Consider the following 23,849-nt stretch of genomic DNA (forward strand, 5'->3'; position numbering starts at 1 on the left):
CTCCACTTTACTTATATTTTTATTTGTTTACACCCTTACATGTATATAAGGTGACTTATGGAGTAAATATAAAAAATGTTTTATTTATTTACCATACCTCTCATTTATTTATATTTTTATTAATTTACCATACCTCTTTTATAAATATGGTATTTGGCCCATAGGATTCACTTAAGTAAAACCTATTCTTGAAAATGGGCGAATGGATTCACTTAAATAAAACCTATTCTTGAAAATGGGCGAATGGAAGGTTGTAAGTCCTAATTTCAAGGGCTAAATTTACCTTTTTTACCCTCTCCCTTAAAATAAGGTGGGCTATTTGAGGTGATTTGTAAAAATGTACTATGATACAAGATATTCGCCCACTAAAAATTTAAAACCCCTTAATTTCGCCAAAGGGCGAACATTCGCCCCTAAAATTATCCTTGCATGGCACATGTTCGAAGGATGAAGGGGAAGGCTTTGGGCTTCCCAAGTGCGTTGTGTGCTCAAGGAAGAGATGGAGGCCACAGGGCACACTCCTCAAGGCTGAGGGATGAAGGCTTCAGGTCTTTTGGGTGCGTTCATGCACTCAGGAGGCCCAAAAGAGCGCAGGGCTCACTCCTAAAGGCTTAAGGCTGATGCTTCATGCCTTTGAGTGCGCTCATGTGCTCAAAGTCCAAGAGGGTGCATGGTGCATTGTGGAAGGCTAAAGGATTAAGCTTAAGGCCTTCGGAGTGCCCTCATATGCTTAAGGAGGGTGCACTTATTTGAATCAAAGGAGTGTGCTCAAGGAAGACTTAATCTCTTGAAGCACGCATTTCAAGGAAAGGAAGGGGAAAGAGCCTTAAGGAGTGCACTTTGCACTCTTGGAGGGAACAAGACGCACTTCTAAATAGCAAAGAATTATTGATCAAGGCTTCAAAATGTGCTCGTGTGCTCTTTTCCTCAATGGGTTTACTTTGAACCAAAGATTTGTCTAAGTCTGAGATATAGGGCGAGGGGTGAACAGGATGAGTTTAAGACATAAAACCATGTGCGACAAATATCAACTCATCAAGAAAACTTAGACAAACTCAAAAAATGATAAATAAATGTCAAAATGCCAATTTGTACACATTCTTCAAGTATGACAAGTGTAGTGTGTGCGCCTACAACAAAAAAGTGTTGTTTACAACAAAAAAGATGTTACAACCATGAAATGCACCTAAAGATGTTCTAACCAATGCGACGAAACTTGAGACCATCCAAGGACACTTGAAGCACATAGAATAACATGAGACACCATTCTATCATCAAAGTGACACTAGGTACGACAGTGACGGTAGGCTCCAAAATTCGAATGTAGTGAAATTTTGGAGGGTATCATAGCAGCAACAACACTTGGCGACAAACTAGGCGGACTTCAACTCTGGGAATAGCTTTAGGTTAAGGGTTATACCTTCAGGAAGTATTTATTGCCTTGATTTACCCCTTTCGACCAAATTTTATACATATCATCTCAACTTTCTCTACTTGATTGAACACATACAAAAGATACACCATGTCACAATTATTTCAATCCAATAAAGGGTAATGTGCATGACGAGTTTATGATATTTAGAGTATGAGTTTTCATCTGTGGTGTTCCTCCGCTACTAGTAGGCTTGGACAGTACCTCGACAATGTCATTCCAGGAGCAAAAATGTTGCTTCGCAGCCAACGAGCCTGGACAGTACCCTGGCGAAGTCATTTGCTTCACCTCCCTGTGCAGGAAGCCTTGCTCTTCTTTCACCCTTTATTTATTTATTTAAAAATAACTATGCATCAACACTTATTATTTGTATGTGAGGAAGAAGGATCCCAAATTATTGAGAGCAGAAGAGGTTTCCCCTTCAGAGCAGTATTTTAAGACCTCTGATATAAGTTTACTCGCTTTAGATTTCCCCTTATGCCTTTTCTACTAGATTGGACAAGTGTTAACACACAAATAGATTTACACCAAGTTGAGTAGTTTAGATACTATTATAGGTGCAGATCTAATAGGTTCCCTCAAGGTTCTCCTATTGGACAAATCGTATTTCCATCTAGAATGTGAACAACAGAAAGCTAAACGTTGTGATTGTCACACTTCTCCTTAATTACACCACAAAGTCTTTTGAGCCATGCACTTTTACACAAGAGTCTTATTTATGTAAAATTACTAACAAATGAGACATGACAAGACACGACTAGCATAACACACGAATGACAAAAAAAAAACATTAAACAAAATAAATTGTGCAGGAAGCATAGCTTGTAGCTGCTACTGAAAATAATGTTTTAAATCTCGACCATTTACGGGTAGGGGGTCAATTCTCCCATCTAATAATTTCAGCGTGAAATTATTGTGACAGAACTTTTCTTCCATAGTGAATGGTCCAATCCACAAAGGTTGGAACTTTGTGTGTTTGTATTTCTCTTCATGGGGTTTATCCCACTTTAGTGCTAGGTCACCCACATCAAATCTCTTTTCCCCTGGCGGACTTCTTATCAAACCAGTGCTTTACACAATTCTAATGCATAACAAAACTGTTTTTGGCCTTGAGATTCTCTTCCTTGAGTTTGAGTAAAGTGCTTATCCCGCTCTGAACCAAAAGGCAAGGTATACCATGTGACTCTTGGGAGAGTTGCAAGGATGGAAGATACAGGTTTGGAGGCAAGATAGCTTCTTTACCGTAAACTATAAATTATAGTGAAATTCTCAGGGAAGGATTTGGAGTTGCATGGTCAACCCAGAGTGCATTGATCAAAGCTTTATGTTAGTTCCTTTGTTCAGAGAAGATGATTTTCTTGATTATACTTGATTCAGCCAAATCATTTCCTTGTGAATAATAATTAGATGCATGTTTCAATAAAATTCCATTTTTTAATGTAAATTCATAAAGTTTTAATGATGAAAAGTAAGTCGCATTACCAAAGACAAGTGGCATAGGAACACCAAACTTGGTTATAATATTTTTTTGCAACAAATGAATGACTTTCTCATCAATTACTTGTCTAAGAGGAACTACTTCTGACCACCGAGTGAAATAATTTGTCACTTTGAGAATATATCGTTGTTGCTTTGATGAATGGGGAAAAATATCTCCGATAACATATAGGCCCCACAGTTGGAATGGTTCCTCAACTTTCACTGGTAGCAATGGGGCGGCTGACCTCTGATTATGACCGGTGCATCTCTGACAAGCTTACCACTTGTGGACATAAGTGTGAGCATATTTGAATAGAGTGGGCCAATAATAACCATCGCTCATAAATTTTTGTTGTAGTGTCGCTCACATAATGGCCACCTGTCAATCCATCGTGTAATTATTTAATGACCTTCTTTGTATCCTACGACTCAAGGCACCTTAGTAGGACACCATTGTGGTGATTTCAAAAAAGCACTCCATGCATTAATTGATAAGATAGATATTATAATGAATTCCCCTCTTCTGTTTATTTGATAGGTGCATGGGCAAGGTGCCATGCTCCAAACAATTTCATAAATCTGCATACCATGACGTTGTAGACATAGATTGAGGAACATATTCAATGTTGTACATTTTGATCTCCTACTCCCATCCTAAAAGATCTTTCTCGGGAGCATCTCTTGATTCAACTGCTAGCTTACATAGGCCATGACCCTTTATTTTATGAACTCACTTGAACTCCATATCATATTCTTGTAGACAGTTCATTTAATTGGCCCTCTTCTCACCCAGCTCTTGTTGCATGAGCAGTGACCTTACTATTGGATGAGGTACAAATATAATTGTGTGAGCTTTTAATAGATAGGGCATGAAATACTTAACTTCCTTGTATACAGCATATGCTTGTTTTTCAATGGCAAGATAATTTAATTCTAGTCCTTGTAGACTAGCACTCATAAAGGAGACAGGATGCTCATTTCCTTCAATATATTTTTGAGTCAACACGACTATAATTGACAAATCTGAAGTAAAAGTATAGAGAAGGAAATATGTGCCATAATCTCGACTAAATAACGCAAGTGCATAAGCGATAGTCTGATTTATCTAAGCGAATGTGTCCTTCTCTTATTTATCCCATTTGTACATTGAATCTTTCTTAAGCATCTCTTGTATGGGCTTAATTATATGAGTATAATTAGAGACTAATTTTCTCAGGAAAATAATTTTCCCTAAGAAATATTGCATGGCGTTCTTATTCACTAGGAACGGGATTTTGTGATGGTTTTGATCCTCTCGAGACCAATCTTAATTCCACTCTTCACAATGATGTACCCTAGTAGGATCCCTTCGAACACACCGAAGACACTCTTTTTGGGATTAAGGGAAATCCCATAATTTTGAAATTGCTCAAATATTTGTTTTAGATGACGTACATGACCTGATCTTCTCTTAGAGAACACAGTAACTTCATCCAAATAAACAATGGCATTATGACCTCTAAGGCCACAAAAAGAAATTTCCATCTCTCTTTGGAAAGTCACGCTGACGTTTATAAGCCCAAATGAAATCCTCTTTAAGGTGAATGTTGCCCATTTGGTCCTGAAGGTAGTCTTTAATCTGTCTAGTTCTGCTACTATTACTTCATTATAACAAGATAAACCATCTAGTAGCGAAAACATTTCAGACCCAGATACTGTCTGAAGGATCTATTCCATGGATGGCACTGGGCAATTGTATTATAAGCCCAATTGATATTTCTAAAATAAACATGTAGACATATTTCACCATACTTTTTTCTAACTAGGACCAAGCTGGAAACCCAAGTGGAATGTCTAACTTTAAACATGATCTGAGCATCCATAAGCTTTTTCAATTCCTTTTGGATAAGGGGTTCCAGTGTTGCATGAACTTTTCACAACTTCTGCTAAAAAGGATTTACCCATTATTTTATAGGAATGATGTGCTGGATAATATGAGTGTCGTGCGTCTTTAAATCGTCGTATGTCCATGCAAATACATCACAGTATTGCTTCAATAAGCGGATAAATGCCTATCGTTCCTGTGCAGAACAACATGTATCAAATTTTACATACTTTGTATATTCTCGGCTCCCAAGATTGACTTGTTAAAATGTTAACTTTGATCTCTGATTCTTTGTGTTGATTGGTCCTCTAAATAGGTTTTGCAAGTCATATAACTTCTCCAGGGACACCACACCCTTAGGCATAGTGTTTCCTTCCATTGCATTGGATGTGTCCTGCAAAGCCCGATCATGCTCATCCTCATCTTTGAATACATCCACATTAGCCATAAAGTGAAATACTTTTTGGTCTTCATTGAAAACACATAATTTAGTGGCCTTTTTAGGAACTGATGGTTTATATACAATTTCAATAGAAAAACCACTTTTCAATGGTGACATTCTAGCGGTTTCATTTGCTAATGCATTTATTGCAACATTTCCGAGTCTAGGAACAGAAATAATATTGAAAGCTTTAAAATTATTAATTAAACGCCATACCTCCTGTTGGTAGTTTTTAAGATGTGGTGAGACATAGTGGATAATATCTCGTACTTGATGAGTGACCACCTATGAGTCGTCGATTACCTTGAGAATTTCTACCTTCGTATCGATGGCCTTTTTCAATCCAAGGATGAGCACTTCATATTCAGCAGTATTATTAGTACACTCAAAATCTAAACGACATGAAAGGATATGATTCTTATTGCATGGGTCAGTAAACACAAAACCAACTCCAGAACCGTCCTACGTCTTTTAACCATCAAAATATAAAGTCCAAATATCATGAGCTACTAAGTTACTTCCTATACTATTATTATTATTATTATTATGTACATCTATATTACATGTTTCGGTCGCACCAGCAGAAGAACAAGGAAGGAGCTCCAGTTGTGTATCTAGTGGAACGGGTGATGGTTGTGCCTGATAACACCCGAGGTCAGTTTCAAGGAAATATTTCCCAAAAATTAGATCACAAAAGCAACAAGCTCGTTGTGGTCCTCAAGTGGTGTCACAATGTGTTTCATATATGGCTCACTTTCCACTCAAATCTAGTCATTCCTACCCTTATAAGGAAGCTATAAATGTGACGAGTATGTTGCAAAGTACCCTTGAAATTTGCTAGACCTGTCTCTACTAAGGAGTACCCCATAGGCTTTTGGAATGTCCACAATTACAATATTTATACACTGATGAACTCAACCGCCTTTTGATAATATAATAAGCACATTCGTAAGTTCACTAATAGCTTGGACAAGAGATTTGTCCAGCTGAATAATTTGTGCATCAGTTTTATCCCATTTAGAATTTATTTTCTTTGCAACATACAATGGAATTACATTTACAGATGCACCATAGTTGACTAGAAAATTATGGATGTTATAATTAAAATTTTCAAAAGTTAATAAAAACGGAGGGCAAAGAGTGTTAGCTTCTAGCGTTACAACATTCACTACAGATTCAAGGGTACCAGAAGGCATACAAGACACCTTTTGAGAGGAAGAAGCTTTATCACCTTTCAAAGGTTGTGAAAAGGTCTAGACAATAATTTCATGTTGGCCTGCGATATTTGTAAGCTCATATATAGAAATGTTGGCTCGCATTTTCTTCATATCTTCCACTATGTTGTAATCAATTGTTTCACATTTAGTAGGCAATGTCGAAGCGTCTGGAGGAGTAGCTTTATTCGACACTTTCGGAGTGGTGGACTTACTTTTGTTGCTGGAGGAAGTGCTCTTGGAATTAGTTTTGTTCCCAAACTTTCTCTATGCATTTTGAGCATGATTGACTGGTGGTGAAATCCTTCTTAGCAACTTCTCCTTTAATTTATGTCTGGTCAACTTCTGTTTAGAGATGGGCCCCTTACTCCTTAAATTAAACCAACCAGTTTGCTTCTTAGGGGGGCGCTCACTTTATGGTGGCTCTTCAGCATTAGTCTTATCACCGATGTAGATACAGTGAAATGCAATCACTATGTGTCCAATACCTTTATTTTCTTTAGCTGCTACAAGTTCTTTTGTTTCTTCTGTCTGTTCCACTTGCTCGTCTACTTATAGAGAATCCACAATGTGTGCCATTAGAGTGTTTGTGTTGTGGTTCCACTGAGGGCATGTATTTTCTGAATGATATTCCTGGTGGAGAGAGAAATAATTATCCATGTCGATACTTTCTATGTTCATCACAACGTTTGATCTCTTGGCATACTTGGCGAGCTAGTTGTTGTTGTTATTATTATTCCTTCAAAAATGGAAGAACTTGGGAGGCTTGTTGCTAGTATAAGTCTCGCTTAACCTTTTCTTTAGTTCCAACATTTCGTTGGTAAGTGTCTTTACCATCCTGGTCAAGCTTTCAATATCCGATGATTCCTTTTCTTTAGCCTTACTAGAAGAAGGTTGAGACTTTCTACTAGATTCTTTGGATTCCTTTGATTCGTCATGATCAGTAATGACTCTAATCACACACAAGTCCTTTTCAATGGCATTTGCTTCCACAAATTTTAATTCCAATGTTCCCTTTGCGGCTCTTTTTATGAATTGGGAAATGTTGGTGGGCAAGGCAGTTGTGTAATAATCAATAGTGATTAGATCGTGTGGTTGTGTGCCAGGGGGAACTTTTACAGTATGTAATTGAACTTTTGATTAAAATCTTTTAGTTTCTCTTTTTCCCCCATCTTGATGTTTCCAATCTCTTTCAGTAACATGGTGGGAGTGTTGTCATCAACAAATTTCTCAAGAAATAACTTCTTAAACTCCCTCCAAGTGTGGATTGAATTGACAGGAAGACTATAGTACCATGTTGTTGCTCTGCCTTCTAATGTATAAGGGAAAAGTATGCAAGCAACATCATCATACCTCACCTCCAATATTTGTAGATGCATGTAAAAATCATCGAGGTGATATTGTACCTTTGTCTTCTTATCTGGATCATACCTTGATAGCTACTTTTCTGGATGTCTGGGCATCTTATGGAGATTTTCCAAAAGAGAAAGAGGCCCTTGGGCCATCCAATCCAAATCTTGGTCGGTCATGTTCTCTTCTTTGTGTTCCTCCTCCTTATCGGAATCTAAGGAGTCTTCTCCTTCACCATCTAATCCATCAAAAATGTTGTCAAAAAGAACAACGTCATTATCATACCCCTCGTTAGGAGGTGGAATATGATCCTGATGTATTGTATCGTATGTGAACTCGACCAACTCTTTAAGAGTGGAAAAGACCAAATTTTTCATTGTATAAACTAATATACCGGTACAAGTTGTTTCTTCCTTCTTTAGAAAATGTGGAAGATTGTATGCTCCAATCCAATAGCTTTTGTGTATGATGGGTTATAGGTTGAAGTGCCTGGATTTATTTGTAGGTAACCTCGCAAGTCAATTCTGGGACATGCTGAGAAGATCCTCCTACTTCATTAATAGGAATCAGAGTGGTGCTCAAAATATTGTTACAATGTCCATAAGAAGAATGATTTGGGTGTGTGGATTTATCATCCATAAAAAACTAGTGGCCCTCCTTCTAGCACCAGAATGTTGACGGTGTTGGATATCGCCAACATACAGGGGATCTCCCCAATATAAGGTCCCAACTAGACCTCACATTCTTTGGTGTAGGATTCTCATCTGGAATATGACTCGGTTGTCATTTACTTAAATATTGGCCTTGGCTTTAGCTATCATCACGAGAGAGAAGCACAAATGTCCTTTTAAATGAGCAAGCTAGTATGCCTTGTGAATGTTTGATTGTAGATGTATCAAGGTTCTCTTACTTAAAAGGGGGGAAATAATGTGAGCCTCTAAGAGAGAAGTAATAGTACTACCTTAATGGAAGCACACATGAAAGAGAAAGGCTCATCTAACTTCAGAAGAAATAGTTAACAAAGATGTGATGATCATTATAAACATAACAACACATTTCCAATGATTAAGCATTGAATTCACCGAAATAGTTCAATTACTCCAATACATATGAAAGCAAGCATGAACCATAAACATTCAAAGAATAGTCTTAGAAACATCAAAAATCCATGTGTGAAAATGTGTTAGCCTAGAAGGCTTCAATATTGGGTAAAAGTCCCAATAGTGGAGCATCAGAGCCACTACTTACTCCCCAAAAGTACTAACTTTGTCTCTCTAATTCCTTGTGGGAGAAACCAAGGTTAAAATTCCTTTACATGAGAAATGAGGATCTATTTATAACTTGAGGAATGACCTTTCATATCCTCATGACTCTTGACTTTCCAACTTCTAGTGACCTTTGGACTTCTATAACCTTTGGTATTCCAAATGACTTTTGGAATTACATATGACTTTTGGTATTGTCTTTTGGACTTCCATGACTCTTTAGTTCATACATGACTCTTGTACTTCCACTTATTTGTATTTACAATGATTACAACAATACATCATGACTTCCACATCATCGTGTGATGAAAACGTGACATGTTACTATCTTTGATAATTGGAACTAATAGTGACTGATGACATGGACTTTCTCCAATGGTGACAGGGTTGCCACATGTATCTTTGTTCTTCATGCAGCTTCAGTCGTTGATGTCCTCACTCTCCAAAGTGTCTTTGATCTAATGGATTCTTTGAAGTGTCTTCGATCTAATGGATTCTTTGAAGTGCTTTGATCATCAAGATTCAAGTGTATTCTTCGTTCTTTCCATGCTTCCTTTGTTTGTTCTCTTTTCCCGATCTTCTTTGTGTGTGCTTGCCATGTTATTCTTTGAATACCTATCTCTGTAATTACTCATGACAAGCAACCATCAGCCTCAAAATATCCTATTCTACCATGTTCTATGCATATTTTCTATTCATGCCTTTTCAATGCACTCAAGAGGGACAAAAGGAGCTTCTAGGTGCACGAGTGCACTTTGAAGGGCTAAAAATATAAAGGGGAAAGGTTTTGAGGCTTTGACATGCACTTAAGAGAGTGAGGAAGTCAAGGCAAGGCACACAGTGCAAGTCTGAAGGATGAAGGGGAAGGCTTCAGGCTTCCCAAGTGCATTGTGCGCTCAAGGGAGAGATGGAGGGCACAGGGCACACTCCTGGAGGTTGAGGAATGAAGGCTTCAGGCCTTCGAGGTGTGCTCATGTGCTCAATAGGCCTAGGAGGGCACAGGGTGCACTCCTAAAGGTTGAAGGTTGATTCTTCGTGCCTTCAAAGTGCACTCATGCGCTTAAAGGGTCCAAGAGGGTGCACAGCACATTGTGGAAGGCTAAAGGGTTGAGCTTAAGGCCTTCTGAGTGTGCTCATGCTTTCAAGGAGGGCACACTTCTTCGAGTCGAAGGAGTGCACTCAAGGAATATTTAGTCTCTTAAAGGGTGTAATTTGAGGAAAGGAAGTGGAAAGAGACTTAAGAAGTGTGCTTTGCACTCTTAGAGGGTGCAGGGTGCACTTCCGAATAGTGAAGGATTCTCAATCAAGGGTTTTGAGTGCACTCATGTGCTCTTGGCCTCAATGGGTTTACTTTGAACCAAATATTTGTCTAAGTCATAGATATAGGGCGAGGTGTGAACAGGATGAGTTTTAGACATAAAACCATGTGCGACACATACCAGCTCATCAAGAAAACTTAGAAAACTCAAACAATGATAAATAAACATAAAAACACCACTTTGTACACATTCCCCTAGTATGACGAGTCCAATGTATGCGACTGTGACCAAAAAGTGTCATTTACAACAACAACGATGTTATGACCATGAAATGCACCTTAAGATCTTCTAACCAATGCGAAGACACTTGAAGCACATAGAATAACATGAGAAAACATTTGATGATCAAAGCAACACTAGGTACAACGATGATGGTAGGCTCTAAAATTCGAATGTAGTGAAAATCTTGAGGGTGTTGTAGCAGCGACAACAAAATGACAAACATGGTGAAGTTATGATAGCCATATTTACCTTTAGTTTTATATAAACCTGCAAATATCACTAACGTACTGCCAATATCAATAAATTAAAAACCCAAAAAGGAGACAACTATAAGCAAAAACATAGTAAAAATATTTTGAATGTTCAAGTTACTAACAAGAATCACCATAGAAATAACCCTACATAGCCGAGCAAGTAAAATAAGAATGAGATTGCATAGTACATGACATATTTAAGTGTGTGAAATGGTGAGAAAACAACCAAGTCGTAACTACAATTCGGGCTCCAAAGAAACTTAATGTATAACCCTAAATAGAGATTAATAACAAGGCAGGAGCTCAGAAGGAGAATTCTGTACTAAAAGAACACAAATCTTATAATCTAATTCAAAGTTGGATGTCTAAGAAATGTATAATAAATGAATTCACATGATGAATCAAACGATCAAATTCAACATTATAGATAGAAAAAAATAGTTAAGGGTTCTTAACAAACAATCTTGTGAGATGTGTTAAGACCTTCTGGATGCAATGACATATACAGGTCTATAAGACCAAAAGCATAATAGAACTAAGATATGAGTGTACACAAGATAGAATGTCCAAACACAGAGAAAAAAATTAGTATTAATAACCTACTGAAAATAAATTTCTAGAAAAGAGGGTTTTCTTTAATACCTGAATAATATGGCGACAACCCATTATTTATCTACCTGTAACTAGTGAGGAATCCATAATTGATAAGATAAATAAGATTGTGATTCACTGAAGAAATTTCTTTGTAAAAGAACCCTGTAAGAGAGGCATTAAGTTAAACTCATGTAATAATTCCAACATTTTAAGCCTTATGAAACTAAATTTGAAGCAATAGAGAAGAAATATCAAGTTTCAAGAAGGTTACAAGGAGTAATACTCGCACAACTGAGTAGGTGCACCATGGCAAATAAGGAGTTGACACAGTGGAGTAAACTAATAGATAATAGTCAATAAAAATGTTCATGGAATTAAAGTGTTATTAGTAAAGAGGAACTCCAACAAATCGAGTTAGTTGTAGAGCTCAGTGGGCGGTATACATTATGGAAATTCAAATAACGCAAAATGTGGATGCATAGTAGGCATTATGCCACCACTAAACCCTAGGAGCTACGATCACCATTGATTCAACGTAAACCCCTCATCACTGTATAATAAGGACCTCAATGGATGTATAATAAACACACACGTATACCACAAGGGAGATAAAATAATAATTATGTATAAATGTGTCATAATAATCCAAGGGATTCGTGAATAAACCCTAAGGGCAGCAAACATTGTCGATTTAACCAAATTACATAATGACCATCGATTTAGTAGGTGAATATGATCATCCATGGAAGCGTTACCAGTTGATACGTAAGTGCATGGAAAATCATGGATAAGTGTAAATATAAAATATATATGTAAACGGTGAGCCAATGTCAGAATATCCTCAACAAAATACCACATTGTTAACAAAAATATACACAGGTGAAATTTATAATGGAGAGACGTTGCAAGAGATATCACATGGTTATTTATATATGTGTTAGGGTTGAGACCGTAAATTGTCTGAGAAGTATAAAAGATAGTGAACTTAGAAGTGTAAGTTTATGAAAAATATTACTACATAGCAATTAGGAATTAGCGATAACAACTACATAGGAATTAGCAATAACAATTAGGTTGCGTAGGAATTAGCGATAACAACTACATAGGAATTAGCAATAACAATTAGGTTGCGTAAATGAAAAAGGAAACTATAACTAGGTCGCCTAAAAAAAATAGCGTAAATGAAAAAGGAAAGGAATTAGCGATAACAACTACATAGGAATTAGCAATAACAACTAGGTTGCCTAAAAAAAATAGCGTAAATGAAAAAGGAAACTATAACTAGGTCGCCTAAAAAAAATAGCGTAAATGAGAAAGGAAACTATAACCAGGTCGCCTAAAAGTCGCCTAAAAAAAATAGCGTAAATGAGAAAGGAAACTATAACCAGGTCGCCTAAAAAAAATAGCGTAAATGAGAAAGGAAACTATAACCAGGTCGCCTAAAAAAAATAGCGTAAATGAAAAAGGAATTAGTGATAACAACTACATAGGAATTAGCAATAACAACTAGGTTGCCTAAAAAAAATAGCGTAAATGAAAAAGGAAACTATAACTAGGTCGCCTAAAAAAAATAGCGTAAATGAAAAAGGAAACTATAACCAGGTCGCCTAAAAAAAATAGCGTAAATGAAAAAGGAATAACCAGGTCGCCTAAAAAAAAAATAGCGTAAATGAAAAAGGAATAACCAGGTCGCCTAAAAAAAAATAACGTAAATGAAAAAGGAATTAGCGATAACAATAGAAACTATAACCAGGTCGCCTAAAAAAAATAGCGTAAATGAAAAAGGAATTAGCGATAACAACTACATAGGAATTAGCGATAACAATAGAAACTATAACTAGGATAACAAAAAAAAACTATAACTAGGTCGCCTAAAAAAATAGCATAAATGAAAAAGGAAACTTTAACCAGGTCGCCTAAAAAAATTAGCGTAAATGAAAAAGGAATTAGTGATAACAACTACATAATAACCAGGTCGCCTAAAAAAAAAATAGCGTAAATGAAAAAGGAATAACCAGGTCGCCTAAAAAAAAAATAGCGTAAATGAAAAAGGAATAACCAGGTCGCCTAAAAAAAATAGTGTAAATGAAAAGGAATTAGCGATAACAATAGAAACTATAACCAGGTCGCCTAAAAAAAATAGCGTAAATGAAAAAGGAATTAGCGATAACAGCTACATAGGAATTAGCGATAACAATAGAAACTATAACTAGGATAACAAAAAAAAAACTATAACTAGGTCGCCTAAAAAAAATAGCGTAAATGAAAAAGGAAACTATAACCAGGTCGCCTAAAAAAAATAGCGTAAATGAAAAAGGAATTAGCGATAACAACTACATAATAACCAGGTCGCCTAAAAAAAAATAGCGTAAATGAAAAAGGAATAACCAGGTCACCTAAAAAAAAAATAGCGTAAATGAAAAAGGAATTAGCGATAACAATAGAAACTATAACCAAGCCACCTAAAAAAAATAGCGTAAATGAAAAAGGAATTAGCGATAACAACTACATAGGAATTAGCGATAACAATAGAAACTATAACTAGGATAACCAAAAAAATAGCCTAAATGAAAAAGGAATTAGCGATAACAACTACATAGGAATTAGCGATAACAATAGAAACTATAACTAGGATAACAAAAAAAATAGCCTAAATGAAAAAGGAATTAGCGATAACAATAGAAACTATAACTAGGATAACAATAGAAACTATAGCCAGGTAGCCTAAAAAAAATAGTGTAAATGAAAAAGGATAACAACTACATAGGAATTAGCAATAACAATAGAAACTATAACCAGGTCCCTAAAAAAAATAGCGTAGATGAAAAAGGAATTAGCGATAACAACTACATAGGAATTAGCAATAGAAACTATAATCAGGTCGTCTAAAAAAATAGCGTAAATGAAAAAGGAATTAGCGATAACAACTACATAGGAATTAGCGATAACAATAGAAACTATAACCAGGCCGCCTAAAAAAAATAGCCTAAATGAAAAAGGAATTAGTGATAACAACTACATTTAGTGATAACAACTACATAGGAATTAGCAATAACAATAGAAACTATAACTAGGATAACAATAGAAACTATAGCCAGGTAGCCTAAAAAAATAGCGTAAATGAAAAAGGAAAAAGTGATAACAACTACATAGGAATTAGGAATTAGTGATAACAATAGAAACTATAACCAGATAGCCTAAGAATATAAGTGTTTTTTTGAAAATGGAGTCCATACCATATTATTTTCACCATATTTTTGAAAATAAGAAAATGGAGTCCATACCATATTTTTGAAAATACTTATTTTCAATAGTAGCCTAATTTTTCAAAAATATGGTATGGACTCTTTATATAAAGTATTTTCAAAAGTATGGTATGGACTCTTTATATAAAGTATTTTCAAAAGTATGGTATGGACTCCTTGTATAAATAAAAAAGTTTGAAAAGTATGGTATGGACTCTTTATATAAATAAAAAAGTATATAAATAAAAGATTAGAGGGCTATTATTGAAAATAAAATATTATTGGGCTATTATTGAAAATAAAAGATTATTGGGTTCCTATTGAAAATACTTCAAGTATTTTCAAAAGTATGGTATGGACTCCTTATATAAATAAAAGATAAGCATTAAGGATCATTAAAATATTAAAATCAAAGATAAGCATTAGGGATCATTAAAAGACTAAAATCAAAAGTAGATAAGCATAAAAAATAAGCATTAGGGACCATTAAAAGATTAAAATCAAAGATAAGCATTAGGGATCATTAAAAGATTAAAATCAAAAGTATGGTATGGACTCCTTTTATACTTTATGGACTCCTTATATAAATAAAAGATAATAAAATAAGCATTAGGGATCATTAAAAGATTAAAATCAAAAGTATGGTATGGACTCCCTTTATACTTTATGGACTCCTTATATAAATAAAAGATAATAATAAAATATAAGCTTTTATACTTTATGAACTCCTTATATAAATAAAAGATAAGCATTAGGGATCATTAAAAGATAAGCATTATGGACTCCTTATATAAATAAAAGATAAGCATCAGGGATTATTAAAAGATAAGCATTAGAAGTATAAGTTTATGAAAAATATTACTACATAGGAATTAGAAGATAAGCATAAAAGATAAGCATTAGAAGTATAAGTTTATGAAAAATATTACTACATAGGAATTAGTGATAATCATTAAAAGATAAGCATTATAAGTATAAGTTTATGAAAAATATTACAACATAGGAATTAGCGATAACAATAGAAACTATAACCAGGTAGCCTAAAACAGATGGCGTAAATTAAAAATTTGGCTACTATGGAAAATAGTTCAAAAGTATGGTAAGGACTCCTTATATAAATAAAAGATAAACCTTAGGGATCATCAAAAGATAAGCATTAGGGATCATTGGTAGATATTGTATTCAAAATATTGTAATTAAAAGATAAGCATTAGGGATCATGGGTAGATATTGTATTCAAAATATTGTAAGTGATAATTTGATAGAAAACAAGTTAAAAGAGGGGAGAATTGTATTCCCTTAACATAAATAACTAGTAGATATTGTATTCAAAATATTGTAATTAAAATATAAGCATTAGGGATCACTGGTAGATATTGTATTCAAAATATTGTAAGTGATAATTTGATAGAAAACAAGTTAAAAGAGGGGAGAATTGTATTCCCTTAATATAAATAACTAGTTTTAAACTATTAAAGACTCCTTATATAAATAAAAGATAACAATAAAAGATAAGCATTAGGGATCATTAAAAGATAAGCATTATGGACTCCTTATATAAATAAAAGATAAGCATTAGGGATTATTAAAAGATAAGCATTAGAAGTATAAGTTTATGAAAAATATTACTACATAGAAATTAGAAGATAAGCATTAGAAGTATAAGTTTATGAAAAATATTACTACATAGGAATTAGTGATAATCATTAAAAGATAAGCATTATAAGTATAAGTTTATGAAAAATATTACTACATAGGAATTAGCGATAACAATAGAAACTATAACCAGGTAGCCTAAAACAAATAGCGTAAATCAAAAATTTGGCTACTATTGAAAATAGTTCAAAAGTATGGTATGGACTCCTTATATAAATAAAAGATAAGCCTTAGGGATCATCAAAAGATAAGCATTAGGGATCATTGGTAGATATTGTATTCAAAATATTGTAATTTAAAGGTAAGCATTATGGATCATTGGTAGATATTGTATTCAAAATATTGTAAGTGAAAATTTGATAGAAAACAAGTTAAAAGAGGGGAGAATTATATTCCCTTAATATAAATAACTAGTAGATATTGTAATTAAAAGATAAGCATTAGGGATCATTGGTATATATTGTATTCAAATATTGTAAGTGATAATTTGATAGAAAACAAGTTAAAAGAGGGGAGAATTGTATTCCCTTAATATAAATAACTAGTTTTAAACTGATATGATGTTTTGAGCATCATGTAAATGTACTACAATTATGTGCATGTATAAATATATATAATTTTCTTTAAAAAAAATAGTAATAAGTGAGGTATATTACAAAGATTGACCAAGCATTATTTAATTTAGAGAAAACACTCCAACAGTTTATAATGGCTAACTTTGCATTGAGCACAGAAAAGTGTCATATGATGATGACAGAAAGCGTAGTTTTGGGACACCTCCTCTTAGTTGTTGGTATTAAGGTTGATCTAGCCAAAGTCCAAGTAATCTTGAGCTTATTGCCTCCAAAGGCACAGAAAGAGGTAAGCATATTTTTGGGTAAAACTAGATATTATTTCTACTTCATTGAAAATAATTCCAAAATCGCATCCCCTTTATATGTGTTATTGATGAAAGATGCATCATTTGTGTGGACTATTGTTAAGTTGCTTTTGAAAAGCTAAAGACACTTGTGTCTACAACTCCTGTGTTATGAGGATCTAATTGGGAATGGCCATTCCATATCGCCTTAGACGCTTAAGCCATTGTTGTTGGAGCTATGCTTGAATAAGAGGAAGACAAGAAGCCATACACCATCTACTATGCCAACAAAAATATGTCACGAGCTAAATTTAATTACACAGTAATGAGAAAATAATTTGTTGTCATATTTGCAATTAACAAACTTAGAAATTACATAATCGGATACCCTACCTTTGTGCACATGGATCACTCAGCCATTAGGTATTTAGCTAATAAATATGTTACCAATGCATAATTTATTAGGTGGTTGTGTAACCACCCCTCCCACATTTACCCACTTCTATAAGATCTCCAGGGTAAACATGAGTTGAGTGTCACTATGATATGACCCGACCTCAAAGTTCCAGTTACTGAAGTGGGTCCAACAAGCTGACAACAAAATAACATCCAACGGGGACTACAAAACACTAAGGAGCCTTCAAACCACCCCAGGTAATCAATCCCTAAGCTAGCACTCATTTTCACTAGGTTTACACCCTAACTACACCCTTGACATTTTGTGAGTGCGGTTATGAGGCTCCAAACACACCCATAAGCTTGTATGCATGCGATTATGACCCAAATTTCTCAGTTAGGTGCATGTGGTATTGAGATCTATGCCACTTTTCAGGAAAGCCTCCATACCACTACCCAGAACTGCTTGTAACTTTCCAGAATCATGATTAAGATGACAACAATGCCAGATATTCAAACTTGAACAAAATCTTGATCATGAAATGCCTATTACACAACAAACATTTCATCAAACATATGGTAAACATGAAAGCTACAGGTCATGAGTGCATATATGATCATAAACTTCTAAATTTCATCTGAGAATCACCCAAAATGCTCCAAGCCCTCTCTAACTAGCTGCAATAATACTTCGTAGTCCATGCATTCATCAACCATCTGGTAACTTAACAAATCATGAAAAAGAGCCATAGCTAGAGCACATCATATAACTAACATATAACTAAAATAAAGACCACAACAAATAAGCCAGAATATCAACATGATAACCAATACAAGTGCTCATAGATCACAATAGAAAAATAACTCATATTAACATATGAAAATGTCAACCAAGTTATGGACTTCCATGTACCACCCGACCATATATTGGGCTAAATCAAATCTCTCTTTCAGCCAATCACCCATGCACCATATTCCAAGCATGAATGTGGGATCATAAGGGTTGAACCAAAACAAAACCAACCAGGGCTTCCAAAGACCAAACCACCTTAACCCTCAACCACAGTGATTTCACCTCTACGGTCCATAAATCACTACCATCAACCAGATCAGTCTCTACCCAAGTTTTCCAAGGCTCCAAGAACTAGTTACTCAACCCACAGCTAAATCAAGGTCTCCGAGAGTTTGTTCCAACCTGCAGCGCTAGCGACTAGTAACTCAACCCACGAGGCTCTAGAACGTATGTCCCAACCTGCAGACTCTCAGAACTAGTAACTCAACCCAAGATGTTCCAAGGTTCCAGAGTGTTTGTTCCAACCCACGGCCATAGGAAACCTGAGAACCAATTATAAAAACAACTAGGAAACCCACAACACCATGGTTATCCATGAAATGGTAAGGTAAGGTTGAAACCATTTTTAATCTAGGAAAATCTTCATGCCAATGATAACACATAACCAAGGAACAACATGCATATACCAGGCATCTAAAAAATTTTAAGGAGATCACACATACAACCTGTTACATGCAAAGTAAACCCGTTGTAACTGTTAATCCAAATGTCTCCTTGTGATTCCTCACTTTCTTTTCTTTCTTTCTCCAAATACAAGAGAATGCTAAAGTGCTCCAAGCATGCTCCAAAAATGTCGTAACTATGCAAGAGTATGAGAGAATGAGAGAATGAAGGGAGACTTTAACTCAAAACTGTCAAAAGGCCAGTAACTGATTATCTGATGTCTTTTAATTATTGATATTCCTTTTTTCTTCACTTTCCTTCAATTTTCTTCTAATTTCCCTTGCATGCAATTGTGTCTCTTCACCTTCCTTTTCTCCTATTTTCCTTTATTTTCATAATTAAAAGCCAAATATTGTCTCTTTTCCTTTTCCAATGCCTTTGCAATTTCCATAGCAATTATTAATCCACAAGTGATGCCCACTAAAAAAAATTCCCAACATTCAGCTTAGAATACGTGTCCCATGACCTTGGTTTTATTTTATTTACATGGAAAATCAGCCAAGGGCTATTACAAACCCCTCCTCCTTGGTGGGACATCATTCTCGGTGTTCAATGACACTTATAACTAGCAAAACATGTTGCCTAAGGAGCTTTATAACATAGCTCGATGTAGCATTTACATCATAGTAAACTACTGAAACCATGAACACCATATTTCTTATCAGAGCTTTATGACACAACTAGATGTAGTATTTACAACATACTTCTTATTGGAGCTTTATAACACAGCTCATTGCAGTATATACAATACACATATACATATGTAAATATAAACCAAATACATATGCTCAACCAGCAAATAAAGAAGGATACAAAGCCCACATCTGATCATGTAGAAATTTTGAATAATATGACACGTATTCAACAGAGATTATCCTGATCATGTACTATTGCGGAATACATACACAATACATAAGCTCCTCTACGTTGATCATCAATATAGCAGCATCAATAACAATAAAACATCAAGAGCATTCACACATTAACACAGTATGTAACCCGGGGAAAGCATCTCGCTAAAAACCCCACACTATCTGTATATTAATGATTGAGACCATGTAACATTACAAAGTACAATGCTTATCACAAGCAATCCAGTACCAGCTCCACCTGTTACACACAATACAGCTAAGATCTGATATCCAAATCTATTCCACTGCTTGCCTGCCTCCACTGCTCAATACCTACTCAAGAATGAATGAGAATGGTCTACCAAACTCGTATTTCACCTCCAAAGAATCACTCACAATGTGTAAGACATGAGAAGAAGCTACAAACTGGGCAAATACATGAGCAAACTCATTGGCATACTCAATCCCTTGATTGTGCAAGATCTGATGCACAACTATAGTCACAACTGATAGCAATCTGATTCTCTAACATCTGTCCCTGCTGAACTGAACATGCACTGACATGCAACTGAGTTAACTGATGTATTCTATAGTTGTATTATGAGTTAATAATTAGTTTAACAACTCATCATTAGTCTATTTGCAGTTAGACTAACTACAACTAGTTTAACCAAGTCAAACTGAACACAACTCCATCAACTCCACCAAACTCAACTGATTGAGTTCTAACTGAAGTCATGCATGCAACAACTCAACTGACTCATAAGAAAATCGTACTTCCTTCTGACAGCTGCATGGGCCACATCTGTAGCTCAAACTGAAGTGCTCCAAGAGAATAAGATCAAGTTTATAGTCAAAATATTATTATGAGACAATAATATTTGACTTTTCTATTTTTGACAGCCAGTCTAAAAATAGACTTTGATCACCCACACTGTGGTCACCCACACTTTGGTCACCCACATTGTGATCACTCACACTATGATCACTCACACTATGGTCACCCACACTGTGATCATCCACACTGTGATCAAAAATAGAACTTGCACCATAATTTGCATGCGGGCCCACTTAGTGAAGGCGACTCTTTTCACTAAGCTCCATCATCTTGTTGCAATATCAACACTCCCTCTCGACAAGATATGGATTATCAGCAACCCCTATCCTGCCTCGGTGGTACTTGAATTTTCTCCTGGTGAGAGCCTTCGTCAGAATATCAGCATCCTGATCCTCCGTTGGAATGTATGAAAGCAACATGATCCTCTGCTGCACACAATCTCTGATATGATAGTACCTGATGTCAATATGCTTAGATCTATCATGAAATTCAGGATTAGTCGAGAGTTTAATGCAACTTTGGTTATCACAGTAAATCACAGTAGGATCCAAATGAGAACCGAACAAACCAACCAGGATCTTCCTCATCCATATAGCCTCGCATGCAGCCAAACTTGCTGCCATATACTCGGCCTCCGCTGAACTGAGTGCCATAGATCTCTGCTTCCTGCTGTACCAAGAAACTGTTGTCGATCCAATACTGAAGACCCCTCCTGATGTGCTCTTTCTGTCCGTTGGGCTCCCTGCCCAATTTGCATCCGTGAAGCCACATAGCTTCACCTCATCCTCCTGTCTGTACCACAAACCATATCCCGATGTGCCTCTCAAGTAGCGCAATACATGCTTGCCCGCCTTCCAGAAGAGCTTGGTAGGCTTAACCATAGCTTGTGAAAGCTGGTTAACTGCATAGCATATATCAGGTCATGTATTGACCAAATACATCAGCGACCCCACCAACTGTCGATAAACAGTGGCATCCACTTCTTCTCCCAAAGTGGCATCCTCCTTCCTCCAACCTCCAGGAAGAGGAGTATTAACAGGCTTGCAGCCATGCATGTTGAACTTCTCCAATATCTCCCGAGCATACTTGCCCTGAGAAATAAACAGTCCACCACTGCGTTTCCATATTTCCAATCCTAGGAAATAGTGAAGGAGGCCCAAGTCCTTCATCTCAAACTCTGTAGCAAGATCCTTCTTGCATGACAGTATCAACAGCTCATCACCCGTTAGAATCAAATCATCAACATACAGTACAATGATAAGCAACTTACTCTCCACCACAATCTGGTATAGGTTAGGATCCGCCTCGCTCTTGGAGAATCCAAGTCCTGTGAAATAGATGTCTATCCGTGTGTACCAAGCACGTGGTGCTTGCTTCAACCCATACAGCGCTCTCTTGAGCCTGCACACATGCGACTCGCTACTGAAGACCTCAAAGCCTTCGGGTTGCTCAATGTACACCTCCTCCTCAATGACTCCATTGAGGAACGCAGTCTTCACATCCATCTGATGAATGTGCCATCCCATCTACGCTGAGAGAGCAAGAATCGTCCGTATGGAAGAATACCTTGCGACAGGTGCAAAGGTCTCCTCATAATCGATCCCCTTTATCTGTGAAAAGCCTCGGGCAACAAATCTTGCCTTGTACTTCTCCACACTCTCGTCAGCTGCCTGCTTGACCTTGTAGATCCATCTCGAACCCACCACTGATTTCCCTTCCAGTCTAAGAACAATCTCCCATGCATTGTTTCTGACAATAGAATCATACTCTTCCACCATGGCGTCTACCCATGCGGGATCCTCCACAGCTTCCTCGAAAGAGGATGGCTCAGTCACAACACACTTGCTCATCAGAGCCATGTATCCAGTGTACTGATCAGGTGACTGTCTCTGCCTGCGTTGGGTTGTAGGTGGTCCTACAACTTTCTCTGCATCTTGAGCCAGTTGCTCAGCTTCTTTCAAGCGCTTTCGCCCTCTGATGGTTGGCGCTGCATGAGTGGTCTCTTCCACTCAATGAACCTCGTCTTGTGGCTGATCCATGTCCTGAAGCTCATCCTTAGGAACTAATAGCTCCTCATCTGCATGCAAGTGTAGCTCCTTCTCAAGCGAACACTTCATGGCTTTCTCCTCCTGAAATTTTATATCCCGTCGCACAACAATTTTACCACTGTCTGGCAAATACAAACGATAGTTGTGGGGCGTATCAGTGTACCCCACAAATATCCCAACCTCTATGGTCGGCTCCAACTTCTTCCTGGCATCCTTCGTCACATGCATGTAAACGTTAGCACCAAAAATCCTCAAATGAGAAAGATCAGGCTTCTTACCAGAATAAGTTTCCTCAGGTGTACTCATGCCAAGTATCCTATGAGGACAACGGTTCTGCACATAAACTGCTGTATTGCATGCTTCCGCCCACAAGTGAAGGGGTAGGCCCTGATCATGCAACATTGCCTATGCAGCACCCACAATCGTTCTGTTCTTCCGCTCAGCTACCCCATTCTGTTGTGGGTTATGGGGAGCTATGAGCTCTCTACGAATCCCTTCTGTCTTGCAGAAATCCTTGAACTCGTCCGAGATGTATTCACCACCATTATCGCTCCTAAGAGCCTTCACCTTCTTCCCCGACTCCTTCTCGACCAGTTCTTTGAATTCACAGAACTTTGAATATGTCTCGCTCTTCTTCTGCATGAAGAAGATCCAGCACTTACGAGAGAAATCATCAACAAAAATCACATAATACCTGTGTTTTGATGTCGAAGCAACTGAGAAAGGTCCACACACGTCTGTGTGAATTCTCTCAAGGATCGTCATGGTGCGACTATCCTTCTCGTGAAAGGTGGCTTTCACAAACTTCCCCAAAGTACACCCCTTGCACTGATCTGACTGCGCAAGTGTGCCTTTAGGAATCCCTGTAGTGATCTGCTGCAGTATCTTCAAGGCTCCATGGTGAAGGTGACCCAATCTCCTATGCCACAACTCGCCATCATCCCGGCTCACCAATCCTTCTGCCTTGCTCGCCATTGTTGCGCATCCATCTACATGCAACTGATA

The sequence above is a fragment of the Pinus tabuliformis genome, chromosome 5_2, assembly GCF_031772625.1.
Source record: "Pinus tabuliformis cultivar Carrire ecotype Pingquan chromosome 5_2, CPIR1, whole genome shotgun sequence".
Lineage (NCBI taxonomy): Eukaryota > Viridiplantae > Streptophyta > Pinopsida > Pinales > Pinaceae > Pinus > Pinus tabuliformis.